Raw genomic sequence first — 20,262 nt, 5'->3', positions numbered from 1 at the left:
TTTCAATCGGTGACGTCACTTGCTTTGAGACCTTGAAGTAGTGGTTCCCCTTGAGCCGCGGCTTTTGTGGAGCCGCGGCTTTCGTGGAGCGATGGGTAACGATGCTTCGTGGGTGACTGTTGATGTGTGCAGAGGGTCCCTGGTTCACGCCTGGGTTGGGGCGAGGGGACGGACGTAAAGTTATACTGTTCATTAGCAAACTGTTGGGGGAAAAAATAGTGTTTGATCAAATACAATGCTATTTCTCTGTAAACAAATTAACAACAGACTTTCAGCATGCTCATAGAGAAGGGCACTCAACATGTACTGCACTGGCACAAATGACTGATGATTGGTTGAAAGAAATTGATAATAAGAAGATTGCGGGAGCTGTACTGTTAGATTATTTTTGACCATAACCTGTTGTTGAAAAAACGTGTGTTATGGCTTTTCAACCTCTGCCATATCGTGGATTCAGAGCTATCTATCTAATAGAACTCAAAGGGTTTTCTTTAATGGAAGCTTCTCTAATGTCAAACATGTAAAGTGTGGTGTACCGCAGGGCAGCTTTCTAGGCCCTCTACTCTTTTCTATTTTTACCATTGACCGGCCACTGGCATTAAACAAAGCATGTGTATCCATGTATGCTGATGATTCAACCATATACGCATCAGCAACAACAGCTAATGAAGTCACTGAAACCCTTAACAAAGAGTTGAAGTCTGTTTTGGAATGGGTGGAGTTGCAGTCTCTTTTGGAATGGGTGGAGTTGCAATCTGTTTTGGAATGGGTGGAGTAATAAACTGGTCCTGAACATCTCTAAAACTAAGAGCATTGTATTTGTCATTTCCTAAGTTCTAGACCTCAGCTGAATCTGGTAATGAATGGTGTGGCTGTGGAACAAGTTGAGGAGACTAAATTACTTGGCGGTACCTTAATTAAATTGTAAACTGTCATGGTCAAAACATATAGATTCAATGGTTGTAAAGATGGGGAGAGGTCTGTCCGTAATAAAGATATGCTCTGCTTTCTTGACACAACACTCCAAAAAGCAAGTCCTGCAGGCTCTAGTTTAGTCTTATCTTGATTATTGTCCATTCACGTGGTTGAGTGTTGCAAGGAATTCGAGCATTTACAAGCATTTCGCTACACCTGCAATAACATCAGGTAAATATGTGTATGTGACCAGTAATATTTGATTTGATTTAGGAAGGACCTAGTTAAGATGCAGCTGGTCCAGAACAGAGCGACACGTCCTGCTCTTCATTGTAATCAGAGGGCTGATATAAATACTATGTATGCAAGTCTCTCTTGGCTAAGAGTTGAGGAGAGACTGACTGCATCACTTCTTCTTTTTATAAGAAACATTAATTTGTTGAAAATACCAAATTGTTTGCATAGTCAACTTACACACAGTTCTGACACACACACTTACCCCACCAGACATCCCACCAGGGGTCTTTATACAGTCCCCAAATCCAGAACAAATTCAAGAAAGTGTACAGTATTATATAGAGCCATTATTGCTGTCACGCCCTGACCATAGAGAGCCCTCGGTTCTCTATGGAGTTTAGGTCAGAGCGTGACTAGGGGGGTGTTCTAGTCATTGATTTTCTATGTGGCTGGGTTGTATGGTTCCCAATTAGAGGCAGCTGGTAATCGTTGCCTCTAATTGGGGATCATATTTAGGAAGCCCTTTCTCCCACCTGCTTTGTGGGATATTTGTTTGTGTATGTGCATGTAGCACCACTGATGTCACGTTTCGTTGTTTGTTTATTGTTTTGAAGTTTCACTTTATTAAAAGATGTGGAACTTTAATCACGCTGCGCCTTGGTTCGTCTCTCATACCGATCGTGACAATTGCATGAAACTCCATTCCATCTCATATTGCTCAAGTGAACCTGGTTTCAAAAAACAGATCAAGCAACACCTCACGGCACAACACCTCTATTGGACCTAGATAGTTTGTGTGGATGTATTGATATGTAGGCTACATGTGCCTTTTAAAAAAAATATATATTTTTGTAGTTCTGTCCTTGAATTGTTCTTGTCTATTAATGTTCTGTATTATGTCATGTTTTGTGTGAACCCCATGAAGAGTAGCAACAGCTAATAGGGATCCTAAAAAAATACCAAAAGGATGGCACCTTTTATTCTAAAAGTGTAGGTGAAAGGCAGGCAATATGTGACACTTCTGCATGTAAACAGCTCATTTAGATTTGCAGGCAAGTGATCATACTCTTCGGGCAACCCAAAAATAGTCCTGACTTGCCGGATGGGCAAGTGCCTTTAAGACTTTAATGTCAATCCCCGACAAGAAATAAATATAAAATATATCTGGATGATACCCCACCTGTCTCTAACTCTGTATGCCTGAAGAAGTCCCTTATTCTGGTATCTGATATATCAGGCCTGGGTAGGCTACAGTTTTAATGACTGTATATTTATTAGTCTGGGAACAAAACATAGTTCAATGTGGAGACGCAATAAAGTAATAGTGACACGTTTCCTCTTGGCTTTGAGCTATTGCTGTGGGGGCTCTGGGTTTGGATGAATGCTGTAGGGGCTCTGGGTTTGGATGAATGCTGTGGGGGCTCTGGGTTTGGATGAATGCTGTGGGGGCTCTGGGTTTGGATGAATGCTGTGGGGGCTCTGGGTTTGGATGAATGCTGTGGGGGCTCTGGGTTTGGATGAATGCTGTGGGGTCTCTGGGTTTGGATGAATGCTGTGGGGGCTCTGGGTTTGGATGAATGCTGTGGGGGCTCTGGGTTTGGATGAATGCTGTGGGGGCTCTGGGTTTGGATGAATGCTGTGGGGGCTCTGGGTTTGGATGAATGCTGTGGGGGCTCTGGGTTTGGATGAATGCTGTGGGGGCTCTGGGTTTGGATGAATGCTGTGGGGGCTCTGGGTTTGGATGAATGCTGTGGGGGCTCTGGGTTTGGATGAATGCTGTGGGGGCTCTGGGTTTGGATGAATGCTGTAGGGGCTCTGGGTTTGGATGAATGCCACCGGTGCTTTGTCTGCTCAGGTGGAGAAAATCTCAAAACTTTTTAAACTCTGAAAAGGAAAACCCTTTCCCTCTCTTGGAAATGCCATGTTCTCTCATCCACACCTGGTAGTGACTCACTCAGGTATTTATCCGGACGCAAGCACACAGAGCAAACTATATATGTTAAAATTATTCTTCTTTTTCAAACATTGGCCAGAACAGCCCCATAGTCTTTGTCAATACTTTCTCAAGGGACCAGCAAATGAACGTTACATTCTGCTTATGATTTCTCCTTTAAGGATTAGGCTATAGGGCCGCCCTTACATTAAAATTGTATGTTGTTACTGCAAACAGTAACTTCTTTGGAATTTTGGTTTCACAGCAATACTTTCTTTTTTTTACTGTAAAGTGTGGTCATGTGGTCAAGTAGGTTTATAGAGTAGCTATTCTGCAAAATACCAAAAGCAAAGAAAATATATTTTACAGGGTCTTGTGATATGTAGCCAATATGAAAGGCCGGCCTGTAAAGTTACATTTGAATGTGATATATGATCAAATGTGATCAAAATGTTGACTCTAGGTTATAGATGTCTCTTTTCCTCCTTGCCTACAGTACAGAATAGCAAACCTGTTGTTTTCCTATTGAATGTACATGGTACATTTCCTAAGCTCCCACATTGTGTCGAACTGGTGACCAGAACCAGCCTCTGTAGACTATTGGACGGTGCATGTATTAGGCCTAGTGAGTGGTGTGTAGTGACTGCTGACTGCTGCAACACAACTCCTGTTTGTTACGTTATCCAGCCTCCTCAATGCCACAGAATCTGGACGCCATCTGGTGGTGAATCATAGCCAAGGAGAAAGTTGTTTTGTTTGCTATAAAGTAGAATAAACATCAATTTTTTTCATGTGGAAGTTGATTTAGATGAACTTGTATGTGGAACATTTTAAGACTATGAATAAATCCTAAGTAAACCTTCATAAGATGTGCTGGAGTAGCCTTCTGTGATACCAGGAAGCGGAGCCAGTTAGTTTCTGTAGGAAAAAACTACTATTCCCATGATGCAGTTCATGTTCCATTGACATCCATGCTGCTGTTGTTTTTTTCCTGTCGCTGCAGTCAACCATCACAGGGTAAATAACGGTCTGTAGGAGGAATAGCAGCAGTAAACTTCAATTAAAGGACTAATATCAGGCTCAACGTTTCACGGTTCACGTGTTTTCCCGCCATATTGTCATCGGTTCCGCCGCGGATGCGAAGGTCGAGTAGCCTTTCCCCGTGTCGTGTGTTTCAGACAAGCACCAAGGACAACGTGAGGAAACACACCATCCTCGAGAAAGCGGACACCAACCAGAACCCCATTGTTTCCACCTCCCGTTTCTCCCGTAGAGAAATTCTGAGCAAGGAAGCTAAAGCCCAGAGTGTGAGTACTACTACATGGTCCCCAGGTGGCTCTCTGACCTCCATGGTCGCAGGAGTTCCTGGACTTCTCTGGCTTCCAGGGGGCGCACCAACAACCAGTACTGGGAGCAGAGTGGCAGAAGGACCGAGGGAGAGAGTGAGAGGCAGCCACCCCTATGGACTGGCATCCGCTGCAGCCGTGGCCTTTTGCCTCAAGAAAGACTCTGATACTAAAGGTGTGTGTGTGTGTGTGCACGTGCAAGTGCACTCTACCTGCTAAAGATACTAAAAAGATGTGTTTTTCCCTCCAGGCGATGCATTTTTGGAGGCTGCAAGGACCAACAACTCCCAAGATGTGGCAAGGTGCATTATAAACAAACACACACTCTCCTGAGTTCCTCAGGAATTCCTCAGGGCAGCTGTCTAGGCCCCTTTCTTTTTTCAATCTTTACTAACGACAGTGTGTAAAGCCAGTGTGTCTATGTACAGTTGAAGTCGGAAGTTTATATACACCTTAGCCAAATACATTTAAACTCAGTTTTTCATAATTCCTGACATTTAATCCTAGTAGAAATTCCCTGTCTTAGGTCAGTTAGGATCACCACTTTATTTTAAGAATGTGAAATGTCAGAATAATAGTAGAGAGAATGATTTATTTCATATTTTATTTCTTTCATCACATTCCCAGCACTATACACGTCAGCTACTACAGCGAGTGAAATGACTGCAACACTTTACAAAGAGCTGTAGTTCGTTTCAGAATGGATTGCAAGGAATAAGTTAGACCTAAGTATTTCAAAAACTAAAAGCATTGTATTTTGGACAAATCATTCACTAAACCCTAAACCTCAAATAAATATTGTAATAAGTAATGTGTAAATAGAGCAAGTGTAAATTGACTAAACTGCTTGGAGTAACCCTGGATTGTAAACTGTCATGGTCAAAACATGTTGATGCAACAGTAGCTAGGATGGGGAGAAGTCTGTCCATAATAAAGCATTGCTCTACCTTCTTAACAGCACTATCAACAAGGCAGGTCCTACAGGCCCTGGTTTTGTCGCACCTGGACTACTGTTCAGTCTTGTGGTCAGGTTGCACAAAGAGGGACTTAGGAAAATTGCAATTGGCTCAGAACAGGGCAGCACGGTTTCCCCTTGGATGTACACAGAGAGCAAACATTAATAATATGCATGTCAATCTCTCCTGGCTCAAAGTAGAGAAGAGATTAACTTCATCACTACTTGTATTTGTGAGAGGTATTGACTTGTTTAAAGCACAGAGCTGTCTGTTTAAACGACTAGCACACAGCTCAGACACCCATGCATACCCCACAAGACATGCCACCAGAGGTCTCTTCAGACACCCATGCATACCCCACAAGACATACCACCAGAGGTCTCTTCACAGTCCCCAATTCCAGAACAGACTATGGGAGGCGCATAGTACTACATAGAGCCATGACTACATGGAACTCTATTCCACATCAGGAAACTGATGCAAGCAGTAGAACTAGATTTAAAAAGCAGGTAAAAATACACCTTATAGAACAGCAGGGACTGTGAAGTAACACAAACATAGGCACAGACACATGCATACACACACATGATAACATACACACTATACACACATGTACATATGGATTTTGTGTTGTAGATATGTGGTAGTGGAGTATGGGCCTGAGGGCACACGCTTAGTGTGTTGTGAGTTTGTTACGTTGTTACGCCTTGGCAGCAGCTAATGGGGATCCATAATAAATACAAATACAAATACACATACTGACTGTCTGTACACACACAGGAGAAAAACGTTTACATTTAGACAAAAGGCTTCTACGTGACAGAGATGTCCAGAGCCTCTGAACTGTCATGTTGTTGTGTTCTCTCTGATAGGCTACAGTAAGTAGCCAGTAGAAATACAGGCACTAAACATTACATCGAGTTATGATCTGTCTCTGAAGTTGTCAAAAGTGATGATGATTTGTGTAGTAACCTGGTATATTTATGTTTACCAATAGATGGCAGTATTGACTCAAGACGGGGGTTTGCTTCCCGCTATCCGTAGCTATTTCCTATGTCTGCCTATTTAACTATGATTAAGAAAGCTTCAGGTAGTTTAAGCCAGGTGCTTAAGATAATGTAAATCTAAGTTACAATTAAATACTAAACCGTACGTAAGTCTCATGAGTCGTAATTCTAAGAAGCCTTTAAGGATACTACAATTTGTGATTAGTGTAATTACTGCTAGTCTCCTGGAATCACGCCTTTTAATTGTTTATGTACCTCTCTACTCTACTATACTGCTGTAGGAAATGAAAAAGACCAAAGTCTGTGAGGTCCAAATCATTATCTGGAGTCTCATCATTTACAGTAGTTGTGGAAGGGTCCAGTTAAACCACAGCACATCATTCTTTGTATTGACAGTTGTCTCCACTAGAGGGAGATAGAGGTCCATGTCTGTTTAGTTTATTTGGTTCCCCATTAGCTACTTCATATGCAGCAGCTACTCTTTCTGGGATCCACATAAACGTACAAATACATGACAAAGTACAGAACAGTTAAAGACAAGGACATTCAATTAAATACAAAAATATGTCTATATTATACTGAACAAAAATGTAAACGCAACATGCAACAATTTCAAAGATTTTTCCTGAGTTACAGTTCAGATAACGAAATCAGTCAATTTAAATAAATTCATGAGGCCCTAATCTATGAATTTCACATGACTGAACAGGGGCACAGCCATGGGTGGGCCTGGGAGGGCATAGGACCACCCACTTGGGAGCCAGGACAGCCAATCAAAATGAGTTTTTCTCCACAAAAGGTCTTTAGTACAGATAAAAATATTCCTCGGTTTCATCAGCTGCTCTGGTGGCTGGTCTCAGACGATCCTGCAGGTGAAGAAGCCGGATGTGGAGGTCCTGGGCTGGTGTGGTTACACGTGGTCTGCGGATGTGAGACCGGTTGGACGTACTGTCAAATTCTCTAAAATGACATTGGAGGCGGCTTACATTACATTACATTCTCTGACAACAGCTCTAGTGGACATCCCTGCAGTCAAGCATGCCGATTACTCGCTCTCTCAAAACTTGAGACATCTGTGGCATTGTGTTGTGTGACAACTGCACATCTTAAAGTGGCCTTTTATTGCCCCCAGCACAAGGTGCACCTGTGTAACGATTATGCTGTTAAATCAGCTTCTTGATATGCCATACCTGTCAGGTGGATGGATTATCTTGGCAATTGAGAAATGCGCACTAACAGGGATGTAAACACATTTCTGAACAGAATTTGAGAGAAATAAGCTTTTTCTGCAATGCAACATTTCTGCAAACTTTTTTCAGTTCATGAAACATGAAAACATTATGTTCAGTATGTACAGTGCGTTCGGAAAATATTCATACCCCTTGACTTTTTCCACATTTTGTTTTACATTACAGCCTTATTCTAAAATGGATTCAATCGTTTCTCCCCCTCATCAATACCCCATAATGACAAAGCAAAAAGTTTATATATATATATACACTGCTCCAAAAAATAAAGGAACACTTAAACAACACAATGTAACTCCAAGTCAATCACACTTCTGTGAAATCAAACTGTCCACTTAGGAAGCAACACTGATTGACAATACATTTCACATGCTGTTGTGCAAATGGAATAGACAAAAGGTGGAAATTATAGGCAATTAGCAAGACACCCCCAATAAAGGAGTGATTCTGCAGGTGTTGACTACAGACCACTTCTCTTCCTATGCTTCCTGGCTGATGTTTTGGTCACTTTTGAATGCTGGCGGTGCTTTCACTCTAGTGGTAGCATGAGACAGAGTCTACAACCCACACAAGTGGCTCAGGTAGTGCAGCTCATCCAGGATGGCACATCAATGCGAGCTGTGGCAAGAAGGTTGCTGTGTCTGTCAGCGTAGTGTCCAGAGCATGGAGGCGCTACCAGGAGACAGGCCAGTACATCAGGAGACGTGGAGGAGCCCGTAGGAGGGCAACAACCCAACAGCAGGACCGCTACCTATGGGCCTGAGGTCTGTGGTCTGTGGTCACCACCTGCAGAATCACTCCTTTATTGGGGGTGTCTTGCTAATTCCCTATAATTTCCACCTTTTGTCTATTCCATTTGCACAACAGCATGTGAAATTTATTGTCAATCAGTGTTGCTTCCTAAGTGGACAGTTTGATTTCACAGAAGTGTGATTGACTTGGAGTTCCATTGTGTTGTTTAAGTGTTCCCTTTATTTTTTTGAGCAGTGTATATAAAAACAACTGATCAGATTTGCATAAGTACATAAGTGCATTCTTCTCTACATATCCTCTCAAGCTCTGTTAGGTTGGATGGGGAGCGTTGCTGCAAAGCTATTTCAGGTTGGATGGGTCTCTCCTCTTTTCAGGTCTCTTCAGAGATGTTTGATCGGGTTCAAGTTCGGGCTCTTGCTGGGCTACTCAATGACATTCAGAGCCACTCCTGTGTTATCTTGGCTGTGTGCTTAGGGTCGTTGTCCTTTTGTAAGGTGAACCTTCACCCCAGTCTGTGGTCCTGAGCGCTCTGGAGCTGGTTTTCATCAAGGATCTCTCTCTACTTTGCTCCGTTCAGCTTTCCCTCAATCCTGACTAGTCTCCCAGTCCCTGGCGCTGAAAAACATCCCCACAGCATGATGCTGCCACCACCATGCTTCACTGTAGGGGTGGTGCCAGGTTTCCTTCAGATGAGACGCTTGGCATTCAGGCCAAAGAGTTCAATCTTGGTTTCATCAGACCAGAGAATCTTGTTTCTCATGGTCTGAGAGTCCTTTAGGTGTCTTTTGGCAAACTCCAAGTGGGTGGTTATGTGCCTTTACTGAGGAGTGGCTTCCTTCTGGCCACTCTACCATAAAAACTGATTGGTGGAGTGCTGTAGAGATGGTTGTCCTTTGGCTAAGGTTCTCCAATCTACACAGAGGAACTCTGGAGCTCTGTCAGAGTGATCATCGGGTTCTTGGTCACCTCCCTGACCAAGGCACTTCTCCCCCGATTGCTCAGTTTGGCTGGGCAGCCAGCTCTAGTGTGAGTCTTGGTGGTTCCAAACTTCTTCCATTTAAGTATGATGGAGGCCACTGTGTTCTAGGGGACCTTCAATGCTGCAGAAATGTTTTGTTACCCTTCCCCAGATCTGTTTCTCAACACAATCCTGACTCAGAGCTCTACGGACAATTCCTTCCACCTCATGGCTTGGTTTATGCTTTGACATGCACTGTCAACTGTGGGACCTTACATAGACAGGTGAGTGCACTTCCAAATCAAGTCCAATCAAATGAATTTACCAGAAGTGGACTCCAATCAAGTTGTAGAACATCTCAAGGATGATCAATGGAAACAGGATGCACCTGAGCTCAATTTTGAGTCTCATAGCAAAGGGTCTGAATACTTATGTAAATAGGCTATGTTTTTTATTTGTAATACATTTGAAAACGTTTTTAAAAACCTTTTTTCGCTTTGTCATTATTGGGTATTGTGTGTAGATTGATGAGGGGAAAAAATATTTAATCAACATTAGAATAAGGCTGTAACTTAATGTTACGGCTAGGGTTTCGACAACATCCGGTGAAATTGCAGAGCGCGAAAATTAAATTAAATTATGAGAAATATTTAACTTTCACTAAATCACAAGTGCAATACACCAAAATAAAGCTTAACTTCTTGTTAATGCAGCCACTGTGTCAGATTTAAAAAAGGCTTTACGGCGAAAGCAAACCATGCGATTATCTGAGGACAGCACACCACCATACAAACACATGAAAATCATATTTCAACCAAGCAGGTGCGACACGAAAGTCAGAAATAATAATATAATTCCCAGAAACATCACAAATGGTTCTTTTGTTCGATAAACTCCTTTTTTATATCCCCAAAATGTCCATTTATTTGGCGCGTTTGATTCAGAAAAACACCGGTTCCAACTCGCCCAACATGACTACAAAGTATCTAATAAGTTACCTGTAAACTTGGTCCAAATATTTCAAACAACTTTCCTAATCCAACTTTAGATATCCTAAAACGTAAATAATCCCCCAAAAATTGAGATGGAATATACTGTGTTCAATAGCGGATAAAATCAAAGTGGAGCGCATGACCTGGAGCGCGCACCAAACAAAAGAGTACACTTGGCTAGACACTCATTCTGAACAGCCGTACTTCTTCATTCTCAAAGGAAAAACATCAGCCAATTTCTAAAGACTGTTGACATCTAGTGGAAGCCATAGGAACTGCAACCAGGTGCCTCATAAATCTACATTCCCATAGAAATCCATTAGAAAACAGTCACCTCAATTATTTTTTTTCCTGGATGGTTTGCCCTCGGGGTTTCGCCTGCCAAATAAGTTATGTTATACACACAGAAATAATTTTAACAGTTTTAGAAACCTTAGAGTGTCTATCCATATCTACCAATTATATGCATATCCTAGCTTTTGGGCCTGAGTAGTAGGCAGTTTACTTTGGGCACGCTTTTCATCCGGACGTGAAAATACTGCCCCCTATCCCAAAGAGGTTTTAAGAAACTGTGGAACAATTTAAGGTGTCTGAATAATTTCTGAAGGCACAGTGTGTGTGTGTGTGTGTGTGTGTGTGTGTGTGTGTGTGTACAGTTGAAGTCGGAAGTTTACATACACTTAGGTTGGAGTAATTAACTTGTTTTTCAACCACTCCATGCATTTTTGTTAACAAACTATAGTTTTTAGAAGCTTATGATAGGCTAATTGACATAATTTTTGTCAATTGGAGGTGTACCTGTGGATGTATTTCAATGCCTACCTTCAAACTCTGTGCCTCTTTGCTTGACATCATGGGTAAATCAAAAGAAATCAGCCAAGACCCTCAGAAAAAGAATTGTAGACCTCCACAAGTCTGGTTCATCATTGGGAGCAATTTTCAAACGCCTGAAGGTACCACGTTCATCTGTACAAACAATAGTACGAAAGTATAAACACCATGGGACCACGCAGCCGTCATACCGCTCAGGAAGGAGATGCATTTTGTCTGCTAGAGATTAACATACTTTGGTGCAAAAAGTGCAAATCAATCCCAGAACAACAGCAAAGGACCTTGTGAAGATGCTGGAGGAAACAGGTACTATAGTATCTGTATCCACATGAAAACTAATCCTATACTGCTCAGCAAGGAAGAAGCCACTTGTCACGACTTCCACCGAAGGTGGTTCCTCTCCCTGTTGAGGCGGTGCTCGGCGGTCGGCGTCGCCGGCCTACTTGCCATCACCAATCCATTTTTCCTTTTCCGTTTGTTTTGTCTTTGGTTCTTTCACACCTGGTTTCATTTGCTTTAATTTCTGTGTGTATAATTACCCCTGTTGCCTGCTTAGGTTTGTGCGGGATTATTGGTGTCATGTTGCTCGTTGAGGTTGTGCCTCAGTTATTTTCACGTAGATACCATTTGTGTATAAGTTTAAGGAGCGTTGTTTTTCCTCCTTCCGTGAGTAACTGTGTTGTCTTTTGCCGTGGGCGTTTATTTGGTATTGTACCTAACCTTTTGTTGTGTACTTGCCTATTAAAAACCGCTACTTGAACATCTCTGCTCTCCTGCGCTTGACTCCTTCACCTACCTCTATATACAATAACGCAACACCACTGCTCCAAAACCGCCATAAAAAAGCCAGATTACAGTTTGCAACTGCACAGGACAACAAAGTCAAGGTACTGGAGTGGCCGTCACAAAGCCCTGACATCAATCCTATAGAAAATTTGTGGGCAGAACAGAAAAAGCGTGTGCAAGCAAGGAGGCCTTCTAACCTGACTCAGTTACACCAGCTCTGTCAGGAGGGATGGGCCAAAATTCACCCAACTTATTGTGGGAAGCTTGTGGAAGGCTACCTGAAACGTTTGACACAAGTTAAACAATTTAAAGGCAATGCTACCAAATACTAATTGAGTGCATGTAAACTTCTGACCCACTGGGAATGTGATGAAAGAAATAAAAACTGAAATAAATAATTTTCTCTACTATTATTCTGACATTTCACATTCTTAAAATAAAGTGGTGATCCTAACTGACCTAAAACAGGGAATTTTTACTAGGATTAGATGTCAGGAATTGTGAAAAACTGAGTTTAAATGAATTTGGCTAAAGTGTATGTAAACTTCAGACTTGAACTGTAATATTAGATTTTTATAATATTTTAATGTTTTATTTTTGTCACAAAAGGGTTCAATGTGGCAGGCAGCAGAAGAGTGGTAGAGGTCAGTCGGAGAGATTTTTTCTATTTTATTTCACCTTTATTTAACCAGGTAGGCCAGTTGAGGACAAGTTCTCATTTACAACTGTGACCTGGCCAAGATATTTTTTATTTATTTTTTTATTTCACCTTTATTTAACCAGGTAGGCTAGTTGAGAACAAGTTCTCATTTGCAACTGCGACCTGGCCAAGATAAAGCATAGCAGTGTGAACAGACAACAACACAGAGTTACACATGGAGTAAACAATAAACAAGTCAATAACATGGTAGAAAAAAGAGAATCTATATACAATGTGTGCAAAAGGCATGAGGTGGGCAATATATCGAATAATTACAATTTAGCAGATTAACACTGGAGTGATAAATCATCAGATGATCATGTGCAAGAAGAGATACTGGTGTGCAAAAGAGCAGAAAAGTAAATAAATAAAAGCAGTATGGGGGTGAGGTAGGTAAATTGGGTGGGTAGTTTACAGATGGACTATGTACAGCTGCAGCGATCGGTTAGCTGCTCGTATAGCAGATTTTTAAAGTTGTTGAGGGAGATAAAAGTCTCCAACTTCAGAGATTTTTGCAATTCGTTCCAGTCGCAGGCAGCAGAGAACTGGAAGGAAAGGCGTCCAAATGAGGTTTTGGCTTTAGGGATGATGAGTGAGATTGTCACGCCCTGGCCTTATTATTCTTTGTTTTCTTTATTATTTTAGTTAGGTCAGGGTGTGACATGGGGAATGTTTATGTTTTGTTGGTTTTGGGTGTTTATTTGGTAAAGGGGTTATGGGGTGTAGTAGATGGTTTTGTGTTGAGTGTATATGTCTAGCGTTGTCTATGTTGGTTAGTTATCTAGGAGAGTCTATGGTTACCTGAATGAGTTCCCAATTAGAGACAGCTGATTTCGGTTGTCTCTGATTGGGAGCCTTATTTAGGGTAGCCATAGGCTCTCATTGGTTGTGGGTAATTGTCTATGTAAACGTTTGTAGCCTGTATGTGTGTGCACGACGTTAGTAGCTTCACGGTCGTTTTCTTGTTTTGTATAGTGTGTCAGTGTTTTGTTTTGTTTTTTGCCTTCTTCGTTAAATAAAAGGAGATGGCTTATTTTCCAAGTGCTGCGTATTGGTCCGTCAATCCGCCACACGATCGTGACAGAATTACCCACCATAGGACCAAGCGGCATGGAAGGCGGCAACAGGACCTAACCACAAAGGATTTCTGGACATGGGAGGAGATACTGGATGGTAAGGGGCCGTGGGATCAACCTGGAGAATATCGCCTCTCTCGTGAAGAGCTGGAGGCAGCGAAAGCCGAGAGGAGGCGATATGAGGAGGCAGCACGGAGACAAGGCTGGAGACCCGTGAGTACAACCCAAAAATTTCTTGGGGGGGGCCTTAAAGGGAGTGTGGCGAAGTCAGGTAGGAAACCTGCGCCTACTCCCTGTACTTACCGTGGAGAGCGGGAGTACGGGCAGACACCGTGTTACGCAGTAGAGCGCACGGTGTCTCCTGTACGCGTGCATAGCCCGGTGCGGTACATTTCAGCTCCACGTATCGGCCGGGCTAGACTGAGCGTTGAGCCGTATGTCATGAAGCCGGCCCAACGCATCTGGTCACCAGTGCGTCTTCTCGGGCCGGCGTACATGGCACCAGCCTTACGCATGGTGTCCCCGGTTCGCCTACATAGGCCGGTGCGGGTTATTCCACCTCCCCGCACTGGTCAGGCGACGGGGAGCATAGAACCAGGTAAGGTTGGGCAGGCTCGGCGTTCAAGGGAGCCAGTACGCCTGCACGGTCCGGTATTTCCGGCGCCACCTCCCCGCCCCAATCCAGTACCACCAGTGCCTCCTCCACGCACTAGCTATATGGTGCGTGTCTCCAGCCCTTTACCACCAGTGTCTAAACCACGCACCAAGCCTCCTGTGTGTCCCCAGAGTCCTGTGCGTCCTGTTGCTGCTCCCCGCACTAGCCCTGAGATGCGTGTCCCCAGCCCGGTGCCACCAGTCCCGGCACCACGCACCAGGCCTACAGTGCGCCTCAGCCGGCAGGAGTCTGCCGTCTGCACAGCGTTGACTGAACTGCTCGTCTCCCCAGCGCCATCTGAGCCATCCGTCTCCCCAGCGCCATCTGAGCCATCCGTCTCCCCAGCGCCATCTGAGCCATCCGTCTCCCCAGCGCCATCTGAGCCATCCGTCTGCAATGAGCCTGCAAAGCCGCCCGTCTGCCATGAGCCTGCAAAGCCGCCCGTCTGCCATGAGCCCACTGAGCCGTCCGCCAGACAGGAGCCGCTAGAGCCGCCAGCCAGACAGGAGCCGCTAGAGCCGTCCGTCAGACAGGATCTGCCAGATCCGCCAACCAGACAGGATCTGCCAGAGCCGCCAACCAGACAGGAGCAGCCAGATCAGTCAGCCAGCCATGAGCAGCCTGATCCGTCAGCTAGCCATGAGCAGCCAGATCCGTCAGCTAGCCATGAGCAGCCAGATCCGTCAGCTAGCCATGAGCAGCCAGATCCGTCAGCTAGCCATGAGCAGCCAGATCCGTCAGCTAGCCATGAGCAGCCAGATCCGTCAGCTAGCCATGAGCAGCCAGATCCGTCAGCTAGCCATGAGCAGCCAGATCCGTCAGCTAGCCATGAGCAGCCAGATCCGTCAGCTAGCCATGAGCAGCCAGATCCGTCAGCTAGCCATGAGCAGCCAGATCCGTCAGCTAGCCATGAGCAGCCAGATCCGTCAGCTAGCCATGAGCAGCCAGATCCGTCAGCTAGCCATGAGCAGCCAGATCCGTCAGCCAGCCATGAGCAGCCAGATCCGTCAGCCAGCCATGAGCAGCCAGATCAGTTAGCCAGCCATGAGCAGCCAGATCCGTTAGCCAGCCATGAGCAGCCAGATCTGTCAGCCAGCCATGGGCCGTCCCTCAGTCCGGAGCTGCAGTCCCTCAGTCCGGAGCTGCAGTCCCTCAGTCCGGAGCTGCAGTCCCTCAGTCCGGAGCTGCCATTCCTCAGTCCGGAGCTGCCCCTTACCCTGGAGCTGCCCCTTACCCTGGTGCTGCCCCTTACCCTGGTGCTGCCCCTTACCCTGGTACTGCCCCTGACCCTGGTACTGCCCCTTACCCTGGTACTGGTCCTTAGTCCGGAGCTGTCCCTTAGTCCGGAACTCCCCCTTAATGCAATGGGGTTAATGTGGAGGGGGGTCGTTTGGAGGAAGCCTAGGAGGTGGTTAGGTACTGTGGTGACGTGGGGACTACGACCAGAGCCGGAGCCGCCACCGTGGAGGGGAGCCCACCCAGACCCTCCCCTAGACTGTGTATGGTGCGCCCGGAGTTCGCGCCTCAAGGGGGGGGTTATGTCACGCCCTGGCCTTATTATTCTTTGTTTTCTTTATTATTTTAGTTAGGTCAGGGTGTGACATGGGGAATGTTTATGTTTTGTTGGTTTTGGGTGTTTATTTGGTAAAGGGGTTATGGGGTGTAGTAGATGGTTTTGTGTTGAGTGTATATGTCTAGCGTTGTCTATGTTGGTTAGTTATCTAGGAGAGTCTATGGTTACCTGAATGAGTTCCCAATTAGAGACAGCTGATTTCGGTTGTCTCTGATTGGGAGCCTTATTTAGGGTAGCCATAGGCTCTCATTGGTTGTGGGTAATTGTCTATGTAAACGTTTGTAGCCTGTATGTGTGTGCACGACGTTAGTAGCTTCACGGTCGTTTTCTTGTTTTGTATAGTGTGTCAGTGTTTTGTTTCGTTTCTTGCCTTCTTCGTTAAATAAAAGGAGATGGCTTATTTTCCAAGTGCTGCGTATTGGTCCGTCAATCCGCCACACGATCGTGACAGAGATACACCTGCTGGAGCGCGTGCTACGGGTGGGTGTAGCCATCGTGACCAGTGAACTGAGATAAGGCGGCACTTTACCTAGCATAGCCTTGTAGATGACCTGGAGCCAGTGGGTCTGACGACGAACATGTAGCGAGGGCCAGCCGACTAGGGCATACAGGTCGCAGTGGTGGGTCGTATAAGGTGCTTTAGTAACAAAACGGATGGCACTGTGATAAACTGCATCCAGTTTGCTGAGTAGAGTATTGGAAGCTATTTTGTAGATGACATCGCCGAAGTCGAGGATCGGTAGGATAGTCAGTTTTACTAGGGTAAGTTTGGCGGCGTGAGTGAAGGAGGCTTTGTTGCGGAATAGAAAGCCGACTCTAGATTTGATTTTGGATTGGAGATGTTTGATATGAGTCTGGAAGGAGAGTTTGCAGGCTAGCCAGACACCTAGGTACTTATAGATGTCCACATATTCTAGGTCGGAACCGTCCAGGGTGGTGATGCTAGTCGGGCGTGCGGGTGCAGGCAGCGAACGGTTGAAAAGCATGCATTTGGTTTTACTAGCGTTTAAGAGCAGTTGGAGGCCACGGAAGGAGTGTTGTATGGCATTGAAGCTCGTTTGGAGGTTAGATAGCACAGTGTCCAGGGAAGGGCCGGAAGTATACAGAATGGTGTCGTCTGCGTAGAGGTGGATCAGGGAATCGCCCGCAGCAAGAGCAACATCATTGATGTATACAGAGAAAAGAGTCGGCACGAGAATTGAACCCTGTGGTACCCCCATAGAGACTGCCAGAGGACCGGACAACATGCCCTCCGATTTGACACACTGAACTCTGTCTGCAAAGTAGTTGGTGAACCAGGCAAGGCAGTCATTAGAAAAGCCAAGGCTATTGAGTCTGCCGATAAGAATGTGGTGATTGACAGAGTCGAAAGCCTTGGCCAGATCGATGAAGACGCCTGCACAATACTGTATTTTATCGATGGCGGTTATGATATCGTTTAAGACCTTGAGCGTGGCTGAGGTGCACCCATGATCAGCTCGGAAACCAGATTGCAAAGTGGAGAAGGTACAGTGGGATTCGAAATGGTCGGTGATCTGTTTATTATCTTGGCTTTCGAAGATTTTAGAAAGGCAGGGCAGGATGGATATGGGTCTAGAGCGTCTCCCCCTTTGAAGAGGGGGATGACCGCGGCCGCTTTCCAATCTTTGGGGATCTCAGACGATACGAAAAAGAGGTTTAATGGGCTAGTAATAGGGGTTGTAGCAATTTCGGCTGATCATTTTAGAAAGAGAGGGTCCAGATTGTCTAGCCCAGCTGATTTGTAGGGGTCCAGATTGTCTAGCCCAGTTGATTTGTAGGGGTCCAGATTGTCTAGCCCAGTTGATTTGTAGGGGTCCAGATTGTCTAGCCCAGCTGATTTGTAGGGGTCCAGATTGTCTAGCCCAGCTGATTTGTAGGGGTCCAGATTGTCTAGCCCAGCTGATTTGTAGGGGTCCAGATTGTCTAGCTCAGCTGATTTGTAGGGGTCCAGATTGTCTAGCCCAGCTGATTTGTAGGGGTCCAGATTGTCTAGCCCAGCTGATTTGTAGGGGTCCAGATTGTCTAGCTCAGCTGATTTGTAGGGGTCCAGATTGTCTAGCCCAGCTGATTTGTAGGGGTCCAGATTGTCTAGCCCAGCTGATTTGTAGGGGTCCAGATTGTCTAGCCAAGTTGATTTGTAGGGGTCCAGATTGTCTAGCCCAGCTGATTTGTAGGGGTCCAGATTGTCTAGCTCAGCTGATTTGTAGGGGTCCAGATTTTACAGTTCTTTCAGAACATCAGCTGTCTGGGTTTGGGTGAAGGAGAAGCGGGGGAGGGTTTGGGCAAGTTGCTGCAAGGGGGGCTGAGATGTTGGCCGGGGTAGGGGTAGCCAGGTGGAAAGCATGGCCAGCCGTGGAAAAATGCTTATTGAAATTGTCGATTATTGTAGATTTATCGGTGGTGACAGTGTTTCCTATCCTCCATGGACTTTACAGTGTCCCAAAACTTTTTGGAATTAGTGCTACAGGAAGCAAATAGATATAGGCTTACTCACAGACATAACCCTCTTTCGTGCACACACCCTTTCAATCTTTCTCTGTCCATTTCATTCCTTCTATCTATTTTTCTCTCTCTCTCTCTCTCTTTCTGTCTCTGTCTGTCTGTCTCTTTCTCGCTCTCTACAATTTATGTGTCATCTACACTGGCTCAGGATAAGCAGAAACAAAAAAAAAACACCCACCTCTGGTTTCCCAGCGCCCCCAAACCCAGTCACCCAGAACCATGTGCAGGAGGGGCACGGGGTGTAGAGGGGGGCGGCACAGGACACAGGAGGAGGGCATCTCCATCTGTCCTAGAAATAAAGTATGTGAAAGTCCATGAAATGATGGTGTACATTTTATTTTTTGGTTAGAAATGTGAAAAGGGCACCTGCCATGTTATTGTAGCAGTAGTATGTCGTCTGTCCCCTTATCTCACATTACGCGCGTAAGTGTGTGTAGGTTTAATCGTGTGTGTGTGTGTGTGTGTGAGCTGCGTCTATATGTGCATGAGTTTTGATTACCTGACACTCTGTTCTTCAGCGGTGCGGCAGATGGTGTAGGCTAGATGAGACTGCACAGATGTGTTAAGTGTTTTAGTTAGAGATCAGGGGTGTAGAGGGAAGCGTGTGTGTGTGAGGGGCAGGTTAGAGTGAGGCACAGTGTGTTTACAGTCAACACAGACATCGTCCCCCAGCGGAACACAGACGGGTTATCCCGACACACACAGTAACACACCACTCCCTCTCAGATAACACAGCCCGATGTCGTCCCCCCAGGCACAGAACTCAACCTGCGCACACACACACGCGCACACGCACGCGCACGCACGCACGCACACGCACGCACACACACAAACACACACACATCTTACGTTGGTCCTGTCGGGGTCTGCTGGTAGCACCTTTGAGGGCTGTAGTTAAACCCATAGTAACCCTAGCAACAGAACAGCTGTCTTAACCTCTTCTTGTTCCTATTTCCTGTCAGGTTGCTAGGTGAGGGGGTGGAGCCTAACCACCAGCATGGTCTGGGCTGGACCTCTCTCATGGTGGCAGCTGTGAACTGCCGGCACAGGTCAGAGAGACAGCAGTGTGTGTGTCCCTGTCCGTGTCATGCTCTTCCTGTGTTAACCCTGTCCCATACAGACATATTGCCACAGTAGAAGTGAAGAATGCTCCTGTCACACCAGACGGCCACTAATGCCCCCTCAACCCTCCCTCCCCCTGGCCTGCACCCCTGGCCTGCACCCCGTAAATTCAATTAGCCCCTCTGTATCCCTGTATACACAGAGAGAGGTAGAGGCTCAGGGGGTGGAGGGTTAAGGCGGGGTGAATCTAATTTGGGCATGGTTGGCCAATGGGCCTTGTCCCTGTGAGACGAAGGGTCCTCCTCAGCAGTTACAGACACCAGTTCACTGAACCCCCCCCCCCCCCCCCAGTCTCTGAATACACACACACACACACATACACACACACACACACACACACACACACACACACACACACACACACACACACACACACAAGTAAGAGACCTATACACAATCAGCTAACACATTGGTAACACACTCTGCATCAAAGGTAGTACCCCTTCGCCCCTACACCCTTTTCTCCATGCCGTTTATATCACACTTTAACCCTCACTTCCCCTACATGCTTTCTGTCCTCCCCGACTCACTGTCTCCGTTTAATGCCGGGGTTATGTAGCCTGGTGTGGTGACTAATGAAGTGTGGATGTTTGTGTTGATGAACACATTGCGTTCCATGTTGATGTATGTGTTCTTGTCTTGTGCACACTAG

At 45.5% G+C, this 20,262-nt stretch overlaps 1 pseudogene; it reads left to right on the top strand.

The window, feature by feature from the left end:
- The first annotated feature begins 4,149 nt into the window (after nt 1–4,149).
- Nucleotides 4,150–19,632, top strand: LOC129821890 (uncharacterized; annotated as a pseudogene).
- Nucleotides 19,633–20,262: the final 630 nt, after the last annotated feature.

This window comes from Salvelinus fontinalis, chromosome 24, assembly GCF_029448725.1.
Source record: "Salvelinus fontinalis isolate EN_2023a chromosome 24, ASM2944872v1, whole genome shotgun sequence".
Lineage (NCBI taxonomy): Eukaryota > Metazoa > Chordata > Actinopteri > Salmoniformes > Salmonidae > Salvelinus > Salvelinus fontinalis.
The sequence above is the reverse complement of the archived record's forward strand: the minus strand, read 5'-3'. Positions and strand labels throughout refer to the sequence as shown.